This window comes from Felis catus, chromosome B2 (genome assembly GCF_018350175.1).
Source record: "Felis catus isolate Fca126 chromosome B2, F.catus_Fca126_mat1.0, whole genome shotgun sequence".
NCBI classification, from domain to species: domain Eukaryota; kingdom Metazoa; phylum Chordata; class Mammalia; order Carnivora; family Felidae; genus Felis; species Felis catus.
In genome coordinates this window covers 45,911,183-45,929,447 of record NC_058372.1, presented here as the reverse complement: position 1 = coordinate 45,929,447, position 18,265 = coordinate 45,911,183, and the positions used below count along the sequence as shown (strand labels likewise).

Genomic DNA, 18,265 nt, shown 5'->3' with positions numbered 1-18,265 from the left:
CCTCTCCATTCAGTCATGTACTTTTATTACCGTATCTTATGAACACCAAACCCACTTTCGACATTTCAGTTTCAACGATCTAGCTTCTGGAAAACTACTATCCTTGTAGTTCAAATGAACACTCCTATTTGAGTAGTTCTTCATCTTCAAACATCTCCCATTTATTGACCCTACCTCCACATATCCTTGCCCTCCCCTTTACACAGCTTAGATCCCATTATTGTATTCCTGCCTTCAAAATAGCATCGATTGTTTCCTTCTACCTTTTAGTAGTCTGGGGAAAAAGTTCTCATCTTGTTAGACCTACTAGTCACCTACTCTGTGCTGGCACTCAGGCAGTTAAAACTGTTAAAGTGTGCAATTTTTAACACAAACTTAGTTCTAAGGTTTGCTTTCTAGTTTCCATGTGGTAACTTCACATTTTTTCTACAGAACTGTTCTAGCCACGCTTCCCCAAAACTTCTGCTATGATAGGAGCCATTAAATGGCAATTCACTTATATCTCTACTTTCTTGTGCTCTTAACCCCCTTTGTGTTAGAATAAAGGGACCCTGATACTCTCAGTCACCCTTCCCCTTTTTCTCATGTTTGTCTCATCTTCCCCAGCAATTTCTTTCAATAATTCTACCCTTTTTTCTGAGTCCCAATGTATTCCTGCTCTTCTGAATTATTCCCAACTGCACACACACAAATGTTCTAGTATTTTCCATTTAAAATTCCCTTTGCTTTTACCTTCCCTTCAGTAGCCATCTCATTTCTGTGATAAGAGGTCAAACAAATAAGATGTTCCCCCTTCTGACTTCATATTATTCTTCTCTGGACAGTATCAGCACTGTTGATTTCTTCCTTCTGAAAGTTTTCCTTCTCTTGACCATGTTCCCTCTTTGGATTTCTTCCTCTCTCACATCCATGCTTTTACTGCCCCTTTTTCCTTACTAGTTCTAACTTCTATGCTTGATGTCTAAGTATAAGAGCTTCCCACAGCACTGTTCCATGCTGCGATTTGTTTTCTATATGCCTAGACCCTCTCCCTAAGTGATAGCAATCAATTCCATGACTTTCAGCTGTCTGTATACAAGGACTCTCCAATTATAACCTTCAGTCATGGCATTTTCATTGAATTCCTTTATTGGAGGTCTGTTGCCTATATAACACTTCCTCTTGTAGGTCTAAGCATATCTAAATTAGCATTGTCCAAACTCCAAAAAATCCAATTCTTTATGATTCTCTAGACTCCTGAATTAGCTTCATATCCTGTCACCCTGCTTTTTCTCCTTCTACAATAGAAATAAGTTATCAGCTTCTGAGACCAGGCATTACCCAACTTTTAACTTAAGAGATGGTATATTGTTTCTTATTTGAGCTATACTATACACCAACTTGTCTATCAACTTTTGATTCTATCTGTTTAAGAGGAATCCATCAGGCTTTCTCCATTATCTAAAATTAGTCTCCACTCAGGAAGATAAACAAAGATGGTAACAGATGTAAGAATCTAGGTTTTTATCCACTTACCCTCTATCAGAATTTAGTTTCTTTTATGAAATGGATTCCACTGAAATTTTAGCAAGAAGTGAAATCTCACTATAATTTTTCTGAAGAAAAACCAGTCAAATTTAAGGGCATTCAGATCTCTATAGTAACATGGGGCAGAAGATGAAAAAAATGGGAAATTGTGGAATTGCTATCATTTAACCCACATTATCTGCTTCCTGTTTACCATCTGTATCAGTCTACACAAAAGACAGAAACCACATAGCAATCTAAACAAAGTTTAGTATGAAAAATGACATTAATCATGCTCTAAGATGTAAAGAGAACTAACAAATGTTCTACTGCCGAAGGAGAGTAACCAAGGAAGAATAGCTTAAATGACAGTCTCCATTTGACAAGGCAAGGTTCAGACCTCACTGAGCATGGTATAGTAACCATCCTTCATATGGCAGATAACTTCACTGGTTAGTCCAGGTTACAGGTGGTACAACATTACCTGACAAAGATCTCCTCCAGGCACAGGTGAGCCAGAGCTTAACAGCAGGCAAGCCAGCATGGGGGAGCAGGGTGGGAGGGGAGCAGGGATCAGAGAATTGCTGTGGGCAGGAGGCCTGGAACAGCTGTGGTCTAGACGGCTGTAGGAGAGTCACCTATTAGCCAGGTCATATCTTTCCTTCAGCCCAAAAGCTGCCAGCCAATTTACTCTGAATAGACGTGACAATGCACCAGAATTTATCACCCTAAGGTTGACCATACCAGGGTGAAAGCTGGACCCTGCCGTGCCTCCCTGCTCACCCTGCAAGTACTTAGGGCAGCATCTGACACATAGTAAGAGCTCAAGAAATGAGGTGCTAACACTAATTATCAAGGTGTCCTACATTATCAGACCTCAGTAAATAACTTTGAACATGACTCACATACTGTTTCAAATATGGTCTCCCAGAAGATGAGAATCATTAACCTTTCATCATAATGAAACAAGGAAATTTATAGGTCTTGATTTCATTTTGTCTTAACTATAAAACCATTGCCATTTGAGTAAGTTCTTCTTCCCCTTCATTTTTCCCAATTCCATTTCCCACTTTTATAAACCTGAGAAGTAGAAGGTTATAAGATATACTTTCACTTTAGGTCAGAAATAAGAACTACAAGGTCTTGGATTATTTGCAATAGCCTTAAGGAGACATTACTGAAGCCCAGTGGCATTGATAAAAGTGAACGTATGAGCACTCAGAAGTACATGCATTTTTAATGCCACTGCATGAATAACGGACTATAAATCCTACTGGAAATGGCAGAGCTTTGAGTGTAGAAATCTTACCAGTTACATTTATCATTTTCCTAGGAATGGGTAGCTAAATTTTGGTGGGGAATTCTAGGATATAGAGGGCTTATTCAGAAGAAAAAACAGTTAACAGGAGGGAAACCTAGGAATCCCATTCATTCCCCAATATTGTCCACAGATGGCTATAATAAAGTAAATCATACTGAAAGACTAATTTTAAAGGTCTCCAATATAAAGACATGTATATAAATCTTAATTTCTACTCGAGTGAGGTTCTTTTCATCTCCTTTAAATTCCTAGTCTTATCTGATATGATGTAATTGTTACCTTCAAGAACTTAAAGTATTACCACCCCGCCCCCAACCCATGCCATCACCATCACCATACCAAATTCTTACACCACAAGAACGACTTTCCATTTGTTGGACCATGATGGTTTTTATTTTTAACATATACTTTGTTGTAGGGTTGAAAGTTATAAAGATAATAGCTCAAGTACCTGTATACTCTGACCCTGATTGTTTGTATCTGACATTTCCCTGGAGCATTAAGGTGAACAGGTCACGTTAATCTGGAGTAATATGGTACTCTACTTCGAATGACCTTTAAAGGTAATAACCAACCTAGCATTTTGTTGGTTTATCTGTGGCATTTTGTTCTTTGTGAAAGGAAGCCATAAAAAAAGAGTTAAAGGGACGTTTCAGGATCCAGTCAGTTTAATAGGCCTTATTCATGGAAAAGGTTATGTGAGGGAGTAAGACACAGCTCCTCTTTCCCATATGCTTCCTAAAGTTTTAACCCTCCCTTCTAAAGGGGCCCTTTCCCTGCCCAAGAGACGGTTCCCTGGAAACTGAAACCTCTGAAGGAGTCTATCCAGTTGTCCTTGATTCCAGAAAAAAAAAAAAAAAAAAACAGCACAAACTCCATCCTGGTGAATTATTTCAAGGTGTGGGGAGGGTAGCAAGTAGGATAGTGGAATAGAAAACTAAGTGTAGAAAAGATTTTTCTGTAGAAGTCAAACCAGGAATATTCCACTCCACCTGACCCAACTGCTACTAAGCCTCGGCTTTTCACTGAAATGCCATGTCAGCTGTAGTGCTACTTCAGTGTAGACAAGAATAGTAGGTGCTTCAAGTTTATCCCAGGTAATGGCTCTAACTTTAGGGAAGGCAGCCAAAGCTCACAGGTATCTCTGCACCTTTGACTTAACTAGAATCCTCCAGAGAGATTACTTGTGCTCTAGGCTTTCTTCAGAGCCTTTAGAGCCCTATGGGAAACACAGGATGGCTAAGGAGCTTAGGTGTGTGCTTTTAACTCAAGTCCAAGTAGCCACCTAACAAAGTTTCATACCTCCGGTCATTCTGGAATCGGACTCCTACCTCTCTGTACCTGGTAAGTAACTGGGAAGCCAACAGCCTATTAGAAAACCAGACTAGAGAAAAGCAAAAGGAAGCCAGGGACTATTCTACCCATCACTCAATTCTTTTGATTATGAATCTCTAAGCAGGTGGGGAATACAGGTGACTCAGTTGTCAGAAGTCTCCTGTCATGTCCCAGGCTCATAGACATCTGCTGATTCCATCTAATTTAGATGTTAGCCTATCCCTTTAAGGATGAAAAACTTCTGGATATATCAGACCAGGGGATATCAAGCCTTGGTGTAATGGTGAGGATATCATTTTGTTTATATGCACTACTGTGTAGTGTCATCAGATGCTGATTTAAAGGAAGTGATTTCAACTGTCAGTTCACTACATGCCTCTCATGGTGTGATCATCTTGACATGTGGATTGCAGTACTATTAAGTATTTTTAAATATTCTAAGGTTTTTAACTGCATGCCTCTCTCCGTTCAACTGAAGAAACAGTGAGGTCTCATACAGGAAGAAAACAACCAATGACTGTAGTGGAGAGATGTTCATTCATCGCTGGCAAGCCTCTTCCTGAAGTTTTAGGAGAATCATTTTGAACACGGAGGATTTCACCTCATACAGTGACCTTTGACACAATCATCCTCCCTCAAAGCCAGAACACCCCTTCATTAATCACTATGCCACTGAGAGCAAAGGGCCCAGCTGAATCTTTTGAGGAGGGTTGCCTCAGGTGCTAAAGAGAGTAGACTGAATTATTGCCTGTTCCTCGCAACGCCAGAGCCAAAGGGGAAAGGAGATACCCAGGGAGAAGTGAGGGATGTTCATGGAAGGAAAGAATGACACAGCAAGGGTGTTCTCTCGGATTGAGTATTGTGGGATAGGAAGTTACCCCTGTGAGTGCTTCCAACTTAGTCCTACTTTATACTTGGTACAGTTGTTTGGGAAAAAAACACCTATTCACTGTGCCCCATCGATGGAATTCAGATAGAAGAAAAAAATTAAGGAAAAAAAAATGAATGAGAAAAAACACATCAAAATTAAAACAGTACAAGTATAGAAATTTTTAGAACAATCAAGACTTAAAGTTCTAGAAGACTTATCCTAAGGAAATATTTTTTTCTAATATTTTTTCCTAATACTCGCAGCATAAAGGTATTTGTTATAAGAGTGGGTGGTTCTAGTTTTGAAATACAGTTAACTAGGATTTTCCATAGGAAACAGAGCCTGGAGAGAACAAAAGGCACATGAAATGAGAACATCTACCTACAGTAAGGCAAAGTCCAGTATATTTTGTGGGATGTTCTGACTCTGGAGTCAGAATAGTTGCTATGGCAGCAAGTGCTCTAGAAACCAAACTAAAAAAAAAAAAAAAAAAAAAAAAAAAAAAAAAAAATCAATAACCTCTTACATTTTTCTCCCACTGAAAAGTACCTTAAAAAAAAGTGAGCCTTCAAGGAAAAAGAAAAAGGACAAAATTTTTAATAGTGAGAATTGGTTTTTAACCCCAACAAAACATGGCACCTGCCCCACCTCAGAGCATTCACAGTAACAGAACAAAACACAGGCTTTAGCAGGACACATCTATGGTGAGCATTCCATGGCTCCCCAACTGTCCCATAATTGCCATGGTATAGGAGTGTACCTGTTGTAGCAGAGGGAGTTATAAGCTCCCTAACAAAACCATCCAAATTCTGTTGAGAATATCTCTAGAATCTTCTCTCAATCTCTGGCTTACTTGTACTTAGAAACTGTGGTGTTATTAAGCCATTGTCGGATCCAGCCTTGTAGAACCTTTGTGATGTTGGGGTTCACTCTGTAGAGCAGGATTTTGCCATAACAGCAGAGTCTTTAGTTCAGGCTCTCCCGAGATGGGGAGCTAGAGGGTGGCACACAGATGGGGAGGGCTAGCTCCTTCCTGTTTCTCTCAGTGACTCCCCAGCAACACTTCCCCACCCAGCAACAGTAGTTTGTCCAGTAGCAGCAGAGTCTACTGCTCTTTTTTTTTTTTTTTTAAGTCACAGACTCAATATCCTCACACCCCCTTAAGAGATCAGCATCAGCCATTCAGCAGCCCTGTCTCAGAGGTCCAGATCCAACACCACAGTCCCTTCTCCAACCTCAGAGACCCCACACCAGCCAAGGCTCCCCTCCTAGGTCAGGGCTCAGCTCCAGCAGTCTTTTATTCAAAGCTTCTAAATTACAATCCCAGCCACTTCTTTGTTCTGCTGGTTCTGGAGGTGATAGTTACTACCTACTATCCTAACTCAAGGATACCAGAGTTTTTTCTTTTAGCCATTTCAGTTCTCCAGTATCTGGCTTAACAGTTCTTTATTCAGAGGTTCTATTCATATGAAACCAAGGTTGCCTTAACATTTTCCTGTCTTGAAAGCACATCCATAAAAGATAGTGTTTCTCAAGTCAATTTTCAAACAGTTTCAAAACTAAGTTTTTACAGAGAACAAAGTGACAGTGCTCACAAAGAAAGCTAGAACAGGTCTTTTGTTTGTTTTCCCCATAAGTCAGTGACATACAAGAGGCAGAAATTTATGTGTTAGGACTTACCAGAAAAATAAGACTCTAAACCAAATTATTTCTTCATTTGTTCATTTTACAAACATTCACCAAGAGCACAAACTTTTTTTTCAGAAATAGCAGTAAGAACAAAATGGTGTTCACTAGCACACAGTCTAGCAAAGCAGCAAGTCATTGAATATAACTAAAAACATAAGGAGACTACGAAGGGAAATTATTATGAACAGGTTGTATTAGTTTCCTATTACTTTTGTAACACATCACTACAAGCTTAGTGGTTTAAAAAAATACAAGTTCGTTACCTTGAAGTCCCGTAGGTCAGAAACCTCCCGTGAAATCAAGATGCTGGCAGAACTCCCCTCCTTCTGGAGGCTCTAAATGAGAATTCCTTTTCTTGCCTTCTCCATCATCTAAGGAAAGCCTGCTTTCCTTGGTTTATAGTTTCCTTCATTTTTCAAGCCAGCAATGACAAGCTGAGCTCTCCTCACAATGACTCTAAGCTTCTCTGAGCTTGGCTGCCTCCTTCCATTTTTATAGGATCATGATTACATTGGGTTCACCTGGATACCCCAGGATAATCTCCTTAACTAGGTTCAGCTGATCAGTAATTTTATTCCTTGTTGCCATGATAACTAGCATGTTCAGAGGTTTCAAGAATTAGGATGTGGCCATTATGGGGAGTCTTTGGTCTACCTACCGCACAGGTCAGTCACGTAGTTACTTGAGATCATTAGTTGGATCAGAGCCGGGAGTAGAATGACATTTTATGAAATATATCTGAGCCAAGAAAGAACACAGTACATTCAGTAAAGTGATAGAAGGACAATAAACCTGAAGCAGAAAGTAAGTGGGAGAGAGTAGAGAAAAATGAGATTGAGAAGTGAGCTGAGACCAGATCCTACCAGCTTAAATAGTTCATGTTTGTCGCAGACTATGAGTCTGGAGTTCTCTCTTGTCCAGAAAGAGAGTGGGTGCAGAATTGAATATGAAAGAAGCTAATGTCCGGAAGGAGACAAGAACTCCAAACAGCTTGTCTCCATATTTACCGAGCTCACAAGATATTTATTACCCACGTGGTGAACATGAGGAAAAGAAGATCTTACACATGTGAATGTGGAGAAAACAATCGGACAGTAATCACTGACTTGTGTGTGTAAGAAGCAAAGGGTTTGGGGGGCAGGTGAAGTTTGTGATGAAGGCACATTGGCACCAGATGGAAAGTAATTTCCTGCAGGTGATATAACAAGTTACTTGTGATCCCATTACAATATCTCCCTAGCTAACCTTGGGCGTTTTTGCCTGTGGTGTCGGCTTTCTGCCCTAAGCTTTTTTCTAACCCATTTATGTAAGTAGAACCTATTGCCCCACATGGGTTCTTTATTGTAAAGATAATAGGAAAACTAAGAATAAATGTAACATAATTATATATTTTTTAAAAGACTGTTTTGATTTCAATGGGAAGAATGGATTTAAAAGGCAGAGGAATGACTGCTACAGTACCTAAAGCTAGATAAGATGGCAGCTTGGATTAGGTACATGTCAGTAGAAAGAGAGAATTTATTGGATCTGAGAGAGAGTTTAGAGTTACAATCAATGGCAATATATATATATATATTTTTTTTTTCATTTAGAAGATCTTTTTATTGAGGTGTAATCAACATAAAATGTTATATTGGTTTCAGGTGCACAACCCATTGATTTGACAATTCTATACATTACTCAATGCTCACCACTATAGTGTAGTCATTAGCTGTGGCCAATATTATTAAAAAATTATTGATTATATCCCCTATGTTGTACTTTTCATCTCCGTAACCTATTTATATTATAACTGGAAGTTTGCACCTCCAAATCCCCTTTATCTATTTCATGCACCCCCCACCCACCTCTCCTCTGGCAACCATCAGTTTGTCCCCTGTATTTAAGAGTCTGCTTTGTTTGTTTCTTTGTTTGTCTGTGCTTCTTTCTTTGTTTTTTCATTTCTTTTATTTTTTAGAGTCCACATACAAGTGAAACCATAAGGTATTTGTCTTTCTCTTTTTGATTCATTTCACTTAGCATAATCTCCACCAGGTCCATCCATGTTGTGATTACTTTATAATCAGGCACTGAATCCAATGCTTCTGGCACAAGTACTTGGATGGGCCCATTTGGTGGAGCTTAAAAATAAAAAGGGCAAGTATGATGGTGGGGAATAATTTGCACAATTTCTAACATTTTAAATAATTAAATATGAGGGCTACCAATAAGATGATCAAGATGGTGGTTGACTAAATATCTTGAGAATTCAACATAGTGGTCAAGGATGGACATACGTCAAGAGAAACCATGGAGATAATGAGATCACCTAAAACATTGGTTCTTCACCGGGTGTGATTTTGCCTCTGAGAATCCATTTGACAAAGCGGATACTTTTAGTTATCATAGTTATCACAACTGGGGGAAAGTCATGGTTGCTAAACATCCTCTAATACACAGAACACCCCCCTCACAGAAAAGAATTACCTTGGTTAAAATGTCAATAGTGCCAAGATTGAGAAACTCTCACCTAGAGAAACAGCAGAGACTAAGAAGAAAGATAATCAAGAATAGAGCCCTGACACTTTTCAGTATTTAATGGTTTTGATTAAATAAAAGATGTGGTAAAAGAGAGGCCAAAGAGATGAAGAATTGAGTACAATGTAGTATCATTCACGAGAGTATATATTGCTTAGTAGATCATCAATGTCAAATATTTTCAGAGTTATTAAGTATAATGACCAGTGAAAAGGCAACTTTAATTTGGCTATATGGAAATCATAGCTGACTTTTGGAAAAATGCCTTCAACAGAGAAGTAAGGATTGGAACCACATTGGTTTGGTGTGGGAAGTGAGTCAAATGTAAGAATATGGAAACAAGGAGTCAGAAAAAACTTGAGAAATTTTATTTTGATGGAGAAGAAATAGAGGTATAAACAGAGGTGTACATGGACAAAGGGTTGTTTTTGTTCTTAAAGATTCAACAAGTGCTAATGGAAGGGAACAGAGAGAAATAGAGAGCCTATAAGAGAGTTAAGGAACAGTTAATAATATAAGTTTCCTACAAGAGAAGATTCATTCATCCATTCATTCATTTACCTAAAAATTTATTTATCCAACTACTGTTTATTAAATGCCTCCTGAGTGCCCTCTAGGAAAAGTTGAACTTAAGTGGGAGAGGTACTTTCTCTGCTATAACAGGAGGAGAGAAGAAATTAATGTAGAGTTTGGCTATTTGATTAGGACTTAGAGATCTTTTCATTCCAATTTTGGTGCTTTTACTTATCACTGTCTACAAAGCTTAAATGTTCATTATGATACTTTGAGAGGGAAACACTAAGGTAGGATATAGAAGAGACAACATAACAGCTTTTGATACAAGTCTGAACTATTTTATTATAACTTAGTATTGTATGAAATCAAATATATATGCAGAGCTTGTGAAGCATTAAAATTTGTCCTAGATTGCATAACCTATGTAAATACCACAATTGGTAATAATTTTTTTCAATAAAACAACAGAGAAACCTAAGACTACAAAATTTTCATTTTTGCTGAATAGTCCTATAGCAATATTCCAAATAGTGTGTGTGTGTGTGTATATATATATATATATATATATATATATAGAGAGAGAGAGAGAGAGAGAGAGAGAGAGAGGTGTATAGATGTAGATATTTAGCCACAACTAAAGAGATTTTAGATTTGAAAGCAAAGCTTGTTTTATATTATGTTCTATTTATATTAAAATTCCTGGGAGAAATAATTAAGAGAAAACACTTGTTTTGCATAATTGATGCTTTATAGGTATCTAGGAAAGTTGTACAATTAGACCCTAGGGGCTCCATCAATGATTCATCACCATCTGGAATATAAAACCCTACCTACTGCTACGGTTTATGTTTCTTTGACTAAAGTGGCAAGCATAACATTTTTTTAATGTTCTGTAGAAGGTAACTATTTAATATTTTCAAAGCACATGCATGAGATGCAACACAGGGTCAGAACTAACCCCAGTCTCTTCTATGGATATGACAAAGGGAATATAGATTGTTTCTTCAGGAGGAGAAATCACAGAATTGCAAAACAAAATTATAAATTTTAGGTGATCATCAAAAATGTTTTCCTCAAGGTAGTCCTATCATATTGCTACAACATGGATGGATCTTAAAGGCATTATGCCACATGACATAAGTCAGAGTATAAACAAATACTGTATGATCTCACTTATATGTGGAATGGAAAAAAAAAAAACTTGTAGAAAAAGAGATTATACTTGTGATTACCAAAGGCAGAGGGTGGGGGGACAGGAAATTGGAGGAAGGTGGCCAAAAGGTCCAAATGTCCATTTATAAGGTAAATAAGTGTAGTTGACCCTTGAACAACATGAAGGTTAGGAGTGTCAAACCCCCACACAAACATCTGCATATAACTTTTGACTCCCCTAAAACTTGACTATTAATAACCTATTTTTCACCAGAAGCTTTACTAATGATATAAATAATTAACACATATTTTACATGTGATATGTATTATATACTGTATTCTTACAATAAAGTAAGCTAGAGAAAAGAAAATGTTATTAAGAAAATCATAAGAAGAGAATACATTTATAGTACTGTACTGTATTTATCAAAAAAATATCCTTTTTTAAGTGGACTTTCCCAGTTCAAACCCACATTGTTCAAGGGTCAACCGTACTAGGGACATAATGTACAGCATGATGACTATTGCTAGAGCTTTTATGTGTATAACATAACAAAGTCATCAAGAGAGTAATTCCTAAGAGTTCTCATCCCAATGAGAATTGTTTTTTTCTTTTTTCTTTTCTTTCTTTTTATTATATCTAGAGAAGACAGATGTTAGCTGAAACTATTGTGGTAATTATTTTACAACATATGTAAATCAAACCATCATTACATCATTTACCTCATACAATGATGGTTATCAATTATTTCTCCATGAGACTTAAAACAAAACAAAACAAAACAAAACAAACAAAACCAAACAGTCTCCTCTTAAGAGTGGACCTCACTGGGGGTGCTTGGGTGGCTCAGTTGGTTAAGCATTCAACTTTGGCCCAGGTCATGATCTCACCTTTCATGGGTTCGCGCCTACATTGAGCTCTGTGCTGACAGCTCAGAGCCTGAAGCCTGCTTCGGAATCTGTGTCTCTACAGATTCTATCTCTCCGACCCTTCCCAAATCGTGCTGTGTCTCTCTTTGTGTCTCAAAAATAAATAAAAATATTTTTAAAAATGTTTTAAAAAGAGTGGACTCCACTGAGTTTGACTTGAAGAAATTGTCTTGTAGATACTCGGGTCATAGGGCCAATTTAAAACTCAATTATGACCATTTTACTCTTCTCCCTGTCTGCCTGTATCTCTTATTTATTCCATGATTCTTTGCCTAAAGATATCTTATTTTTATTCAAACTTTGATGTTAAATAATTTCTTAGATATTAATATCCTCTATTGCCTAGCACAGGGGCAAAGAATAATTTATAGTTAGTATAATTTTGTAAAATAGAGGCATTCTGGCTTTAAAATGTTTGTTTTGTACAAAAGTGAAAGAAAATATGTTTTGAGCAAAATAGAAGGTTCTTTTTAAAACAACTACAAAAAAAAACTAAAGAAAACATCTGGTTTTAAACAATATAGAGCAAAACTTCAAAGTTCAGCAGACAGAAAAAAAAAAGTGTGGAGATTTTATGTAGACGTGTCAGCAGACTGCAGTATTTTTCTTTATCTTTATGGTTGATAATAAAGTTCTAAAAGAAGCAGAAGAAGAGAGGGGAAGCTTGAAACAGCAAATCTGACCTTTTCTCTTATTAATTCAAAGCAGGAAATATCTGGTCTCCTCTGTTAGAAAAAACAATCAAAGGCCAGTTGTAAATTACTTTTAAGAACCATCTGAGACTAGTTGCCCCAAATCCCTATAATAAATATGGTCATGGACCAGCTCTAAGATATATCCTTTCCAAATTAGAAGAATTATAATAAGTTAGGATTATTGGAAGACTAATTCTATATAGAAAGAGGCTGAGGAGGCAATTAGTTTAGAAAGGTGGGATATGGGACTTACTTTGAAGTTATAGTTGAACAACAGACAAGCTGTTTTTACTAAGGTTATAGATTACATTTTAATGGTTTGGGATGGGAAGGGATGATGGAAATTATGTGCAGGAGGAAGAATTCTCTCACAATCCATTCCTTGGTTTTGATACTGTTGGAAGCTTATGGAAAGTCATAGACACAGTTGTTTGATATAAAGATTTCCATTAGTACAGAGGAACTTATCAAGCATTAAATTTTTGCCTACATTACATAACTTTTTCAAATATCAAGTTATTTTACGGCCATACCAAAATTAATTTAGAAAAAAAAATTATTTTAAAATGACAAAATAGAGGGCACCTAGGTGGCTCAGCCCATTAAGCATCCGATCTCAGCTCAGGTCATGATCTCACTGCTGGCAGGTTCAAGCCCCGAATCAGGTTCTGTGCTAACAGCTCAGAGCCTGGAGCCTGCTTTGGATTCTGGGTGTGTCTCGCTCTCTGCCCCTCTCCCGCTCACGCTCTGTTTCTCTCTCAAAAATAATAAACATTTTAAAAAGTAAAAATAAAAATAAAATAAAATCACAAAATAGAGCCAAGCATCGCTTTTTTTTTTTTTTACACCCAATTATCCATGATGGTGGAAAACTGGAATAAACTACAAAAAGCCATAGTCAAGGCATAACTTGGTTTCAATTTAAAATAAGTGCTTTGGATAATAGAGAAGTACAGAGTGGGTGCGGATTCCCCGCCCTGGCTTTACATTCATTAAAATCACTTGGGGAAATGTTTTAGCTTGAATGCTTAGATCCACCCCTAAGAAATCTGGTTGAGTTGGTTTTTCATGGAGACCAACAGAGTATCAAAAGCTTCCAGGTGGCTCTAATCAGCCATCAGAGTTGAAGATGGCTTCCATAAAAAAAAAAATTAACCTCAAAACTCTAATTGTGAAAGTGAATATAAGATTATATTTTGGAATATAAAGTGGACTACATAGTCATATCCTGCAAGTTGAGAAAAACTGTTTAACAATTCATTTTAACAATTAGGAATTTAGGAAATATGGAGGCATAGGTCAATGTAACTCCTAGCGAGCACAGAAGACAATTTAATCTGCTAACAGTCCATTCCTGCTTCAAACAGTTGTGCTATAAAGCCACTGTTTAAAAACAAAAAAACAAAAAACCTGGTTCTCTAAGTGAAAAAATAGTAATTTTTTTGAAATACCAAAATAAGTTAACAACAAGTAAACCTCATTCTTGACTAAAGGGAACAAAATATAGCCAGCTGATTTTCACTTAATACTGCATGTGAGTGCAGGAGCCAGGATTTGAACCTAGGTTCATCTGGTTCCAAAATTACATTATAGCATGTTGGTTACTAGCTTCTAGGGTTCTCTCATTCCTTTGTCAGGTAATTCTCTATATAGATGCCAGAGTTACCTTTTACCTTTTGTAAAAAAGTCAAGAGGGGAGGAAGTAAGAATCTAATATTCTTTTATTTTAAACCCCTCCCTTCCTTCAGTTTTTCAGGATGAGAAAGTTCCAGAGATCTGTTTCACAACAATGTTAATATACTTCACTTACACTTAAAAAAAGAGGTTAATATGGTAAATTTTACATTATGTATTTTGAACACAATAAAAAACAAAAAAAAAGCTGAATAAATTTTTTTAAAAGATCAAATCTGTATAGTTTATCATGACACGAAAAGTTTTTCCCAATATAACCTCAATATGGCTCTTTAATCTAGTGATATTCTGTGTATAATGTTCCAGACACACAACAATGTTTACTCTTTAAAAAAAAAATCACACATTTTCCTGTTTGATTCTTGTACATATATTTTTACCTTTGCTTAAAACTCATTTTCCTCTCTGACCACCTGGACAATGCTTACCCATCAAGCTAAAGTATCAGGCTTTTTTTTTTTTAAGGGACTAGTGGGGAGACCTATTAAATTGTTGAATAATGAATGATTCTACAAAACCTGGTGACTCATGTATCAATTAGTCATTAAGAAATTATTATTATGTCTATTAAGTGTGATCTGTACCACCTGAGATGAAATAACCACCACCCCCCCAAAAGCATGTGACTTAGATGAGTAATTGAAACAGAGAAACATACTAATATCCATTATCTAGTTTTAAGTCCCTAAACATGTATGAGCAGATATAAGTGAAATCAGAGTCTTAAAGGGTGATACCAGTGTGGTCTAGGGTAGTCTGAGAAAAAATAAAAGGTAAAGACAATGCTTGCTCTATTCATAATTCTATCTCCAGTCATTGGCAGAGTGTCTTCCATATAGATTAGAAGCTAAGTAAGTATTTCTTGAGTGAATGAATGAAAGCATGAATGAAAAGTAGCTGTTAAAGGCAGGGAAATTAATTGAACTTGACAGAACAAGCAGAACATAGATATGGTAATAATCAAGCACAAAATAACATTAATTCAGAATAGCCTGTACCCTGGCTGAGCCAATGACACAGTTCATTTTAGTACTATTATTAAAATAAGAATTGTTTTCTTTCTGCACAACCCAAATCAAAAGAAAATGTAGGGGAAATGACAAAATTTTGTCTAAATGACAAAAACAGTCTATTCACCATCCTGAAACTGTTAGTCTCCTATTTTGAGTTACTGATTAAGGAAAGAACTTTTTCTGCTGTTATTTTTTTTAACTTCCTTTGTTTCATTTTTCCTTGCCTGTCCTATTGCTTGCCTGTAAAAGGCAATGATTCCCAGCATATTCTTGTGGAAAAAACAAAAAAACAAAGACCAAAAAAACAATAGCTCAAGAAAATAAAATCTGTAAAAGGGCACCTAGGAACAGGTCAACTCTAAATCCAGTAATATACAGCATAAAAAATAATTTTGACTGATATATCTCATAGATTATTGTTTTAATTTTCTATTGCTGCTATAACAAATAACAACAAGCGTAATGGCTTAAGATAATAAACACTTATTATCTTACAGTTCTGAAGTCAGAAGTCCAAATCAATGAAAAAAAAAAAAAAGTACGAAATCAGTCTCATTGGGCTAAAGTCAGGTGTCAATATGGCCTTGCTCCCTCTGGAGACTTTAGGGGAGAAGCCATTTTCTTGGCTTCTTGGCTATTGGCCATTTCTTCTGTCTTCAAAGTGCATCAACCCCACTTTTGCTCTGCCATCATGTCTCTTTACTGAATGTAACTCCATTGCCTCCCTTGTGATTATGTTGGACCCATACATATAATCCGTAATAATCTACCCATTTTAGAACTCTTAATTTAATCATATCTACAAAACTTCTTTTGGTGCCAAGGAGTTGGACATGGACATCTTTAGGGGACCATTATTCAGCATATACTACTTCTGATCAGTTTTATTTGAAGATTCGTATTTATATAACCTTTGGTCCAGTTATATAAACAGATTTCTCCCCACCAGCTGAGAAATCTGTCTACTGCATTTCCACCCTTTTTATACCTTCAGCTGTTCTAGTCATGAAGGATGTATAACTCCTCTGCAGCCCCCTGCATTCTGGTATTTTTATGCTAGCCCAGGTATCTGCTCAGGATTCAGTTCTTCTTACACAACTGTTCACAGGCCAGTACGGGCATGTGTTTTCCCTGAAATCCTCTCTGATCCTAGCAACTTCACCTCCAAGTCATTCCCTTGTCTTATCTTCTTTATGTATGTCTGAGGTATTATTGTGGATTGACCTGAGTTCAGGTATTTGCTTTACCACTAATATACGTGGATTTGGATCTGGATTTCATCTGTAAAATGTGGATAATATTACGTACTTTGTCAGATAATTTTGTGGATTAAACAGACCAGAAACACATACAGAGTGGATGTTCCATAAATATTAGTAGCCTTGTCTCTCCTTAATTTTCATCCATTTTTAGACAGGAGTCCAGGTAACTTGTAATTAATTTTAATGTTTTATTTCTCACCATTCATTCAACTGCATATTTAATTCTTAGATAATATGTCTCTAGTCACTTTTTTAATGCTTATTTTTGAAAGCGAGAGACAGACAGACAGAGAGAGACAGAGTTCAAGCAGGAGAGGGGCAGAGAGAGAGACACACACACAGAATCCGAAGCAGGCTCCAGGCTCTGAACTGTCAGCACAGAGCTCGACGTGGAGCTCAGACTCACAAATGTGAGATTGTGACCTGAGCCAAAGTCAGATGCTCAACCAACTGAGCCACCCAGGAGCCCCTACCTATAGTCATTTTCAGCAAATAACCAATCTGTCATGTGTAGTGTGAAGCATATTCAATAATCTATACAGCCGTGTGTTGATAGAAAGAGCTTTTTCTCACAGAAGAAAATAAATCATTCAGGTTATAATTCTTCTTGTAATAATCGAGCATTAGCTACATTCTCTTGAGTTTTTCATATGACCTATAATAATGTGGAGTCCTTTCCCTACTTTAAATAGAGACTATTTGATTAAAAGATGAAATAAAAAAAACAATTTCTTAACCTTTAGAGAACTCATTTCATCTCTTAAACTTATACTGAAGTAGCAGTTGGAAACTTAAAAATTATTATTTTCAGGGTTTGCTCAACCAGCTCCCTCTTTTGTTTTATTTTCTTTTTCTCAATTTTGCTTTTCTCAGTGGGAAATCCCCTGTACCACCTAGAGGAAATGTGGCTTTTTTCTAAGCCTGTGGCCAGAGTCCCAATTATCTGAGAATTAAAATCCATGTCTCCAGCTAACTAGTTTGACCAGAATTCCTCTCTGCTTCCTTTTTTTTTTTAATTTTCCAACTTCCCTTACCAATCATCTCACTTTACCCATTTTCCTTCCCTTTGATTACTATAGAAAGTAAATGTAGTCTGACTTGACTGGATGATATGCATTACATACGATATTTTTCTGATGGTGTATCACGGTCCCACCATGTATCAGCCACGGTGCTAAACAAACAACACCTCAAAAGCTGGTTCCCAAAGCCAATCGGAAGTCCCAAACAGAATCCAGCAGGTCAATATGGTACAATATGGGGCCTAGGAGAGAGTAATTTTGTGGTCTCAGAGAGGGAAAGGGTTGGAGAGTGATCAGAACACTTTTCTAGAGAGTCAGGTGGAGGGATTCAATTATTAGATGTAATAGGATTAGCCCAAAGCACTAAGAGCAGAAGGCAGAAGACACGATGGGATGGCTGAAAGGCACAGTCCCTCTTCCCTCTGACAAGACTGTACATTTCCTTATTACTGGACAGCATCCACAGCTGAGTGCCTTATGTGCACACAAGGTCAGCTGTGCGTGTGTAATGTCCAACGGAAGAACTTTTTTTTTAACACAACCTATGATACTTTTGCAAGTAAAACTGCCAGCAAGAGAGAATGGGATACTAATATTGCCTGAGACATAAAAAATAGTTACAAGGCATGGACTAAATAAATACTAATATTTTAAAGTTCAAATTCTCTTTCTGATCTCTGTTGTTTGATCTCTGTTGGTTTGGGAAACTGATGCTTGGATTTTTGTACGGCCCTGATCTTT

At 37.0% G+C, this 18,265-nt stretch overlaps 1 long non-coding RNA gene across 1 annotated transcript in view; it reads right to left on the bottom strand.

Annotated features, from left to right (window-relative positions):
• The window catches only part of LOC123385386, a 227,014-nt gene extending 219,841 nt beyond the window's left edge, over positions 1 to 7,173 (bottom strand). The window contains exon 1 of the long non-coding RNA XR_006597818.1: positions 6,986 to 7,173. This is a non-coding gene — a long non-coding RNA (uncharacterized LOC123385386). The remainder of the gene's footprint in view (positions 1 to 6,985) is intronic.
• Between the last annotated feature and the right edge of the window lie 11,092 nt (positions 7,174 to 18,265).